At 41.0% G+C, this 1,960-nt stretch overlaps 1 protein-coding gene across 1 annotated transcript in view; it reads left to right on the top strand.

Annotated features, from left to right (window-relative positions):
* The window catches only part of LOC107300820 (lisH domain-containing protein ARMC9-like), a gene marked incomplete at both ends in the record, with an annotated part of 10,400 nt that overhangs the window by 4,836 nt on the left and 3,604 nt on the right, over nucleotides 1-1,960 (top strand). The gene's annotated exons all lie outside the window — the stretch shown is intronic.

Below are 1,960 nucleotides of genomic sequence, written 5' to 3'. Positions count from 1 at the left end.
CCCCCCGCCCCAAAGAAATGTGATGGGTGCAAATGAGCCTCTGCCTACCGGGCTTGTCTAAGAAGGACATCTCGAGAGAGACCCACTTTGTGGCCCAAAGCAGTCTCTCAAGAATCAGGACTATGGGGAGTCCTCGACTTAACGGCCCCAGTGCAGCCCCAAATTTCCGCTGCTAAGCGAGACAAATGGTCAAGTGAGTTTTGCCCCATTTGGGCAACTATGAGCCGGTTGCCTAGCATCTAATTTTGATGAACTGACTGGGGGAGGCTGCAACTGTCGTAAGTGTGAAAAATGGTCGTAAGTCACTTTTTTCAGTGCTGTCGTAACTTCGAACGGTCACTAAACAAACTGATGTAAGTCGAGGGCTAGCTGTATTATTTAGTGGTTTGCTAAATTTCAACCTAGAGGATGCACACAGTCGTCTTGATGGGGGATCTTTGGTGCTCTCTGAACTGGCCTTCCTTCTTTCCTTCCTTCCTTCCTTCCTTCTTTCCTTCCTTCCTTCCTTCCTTTCTTTGCCTTCTTTCTTTCTTTCTTTCTTTCTTTCTTCTTTCCTTCCTTCCTTCCTTCCTTCTTCCTTCCTTCCTTCCTTCCTTTCCTTCCTTTCTTCTTCTCCCTTTTCTCATTCCCATCTCCTTCCTTCCTTCCTTCCTTCCTTCCTTCCTTCCTTTCTTCTTCTCCCTTTTCTCATTCCCATCTTCCTTCCTTCCTTCTTCTCCCTTCTTCCTTCCTTCCTTCCTTCCTTTCTTTCTTCTTTCCCTCCTTCTTCCTTCCTTCCTTCCTTCCTTCGCCTTCTTTCTTTCTTCTTTTCCTCCTTCTTCCTTCCTTCCTTTGCTTCCTTCCTTCCTTTCTTTCTTCTTGCCTTCTTTCTTTCTTTCTTTCTTTCTTTCTTTCTTTTTTTCTTTCTTTCTTTCTTTCTTTCTTTCTTTCTTCCTTCCTTCCTTCCTTCCTTCCTTTCTTTCTTTCTTTCTTTCTTTCTTTCTTTCTTTCTTTCTTTCTTTCTTCTTTCCTTCCTGTTTCTTTCTTCTTTCCTTTCTTTCTTTCTTTCTTTTTTCTTTCTTTCTTTCTTTCTTTCTTTCTTTCTTTCTTTCTTTCTTTCTTTCTTTCTTTCCTTCTTCCTTCCTTTCTTCTTTCTTTCTTCCTTCCTTTCTTTCTTTCTTTGTTTGTTTGTTTGTTTCTTTCTTCTTTCTTTCCTTCCTGTTTCTTTCTTCTTTCCTTTCTTTCTTTCTTTCTTTTTTCTTTCTTTCTTTCTTTCTTTCCTTCCTTCCTTCTTCCTTTCTTCTTTCTTTCTTCCTTCCTTCCTTTCTCAAAAAAAGTATTTATTAAAAAGTGAACCTATGAGATACGGCTAAACTAATTTTAAAAAAAAAGAATGCCTCCAATTTCATTTCTACTCGCAAACTGCTTTTGGATTTTGCGCTTGAGACAGAAAGAAACGAAACTCGGACTTCGGTGTGAGTTGGTGATTAGATCAATGGGTCGCCATAGCAATAGCTAGTGTATATATTAAGTATGCAAAAGTAAACAGTCGAGGCTGTCACCTTACTATCTTTATTCCACTGCTCTGAACAGGGTTGGGAGTTAAGGCTTTTTGCTATTCTTTATTTCCCTTTACTCCACACTTTTCTCTTCTCCTTTTCTCCCTTCCCCACTCTCTTTACGTTTTTTTCTTGTATTTTATACTTGGCTAACTTTTAAGGAAAATAATAATAAACAAAAGGAATGAATCCCAAAAGAAAAAGGATGCTCCAGATCATGGCCAAGAAAACAACCAAACTCAGAGAGCACCAAGGACCACACAGTCCTCCTCCTCCTCCTATGCCCTCCCTTCTAGCATTGATGATGTTACCTAGTTGGGTAATGAAACGTCTGCAGGAAAACAACCCAGCTCAGAGAGTACCAAGGTCCCCATAATTCTCCTCCTCCTCCTCCTCCTCCTCCTCCTCCTCCTCCTCCTCCC

This window comes from Protobothrops mucrosquamatus, unplaced genomic scaffold (assembly GCF_001527695.2).
Source record: "Protobothrops mucrosquamatus isolate PMUCROS unplaced genomic scaffold, P.Mucros_1.0 scaffold8597, whole genome shotgun sequence".
Lineage (NCBI taxonomy): Eukaryota > Metazoa > Chordata > Lepidosauria > Squamata > Viperidae > Protobothrops > Protobothrops mucrosquamatus.
The sequence above is the reverse complement of the archived record's forward strand: the minus strand, read 5'-3'. Positions and strand labels throughout refer to the sequence as shown.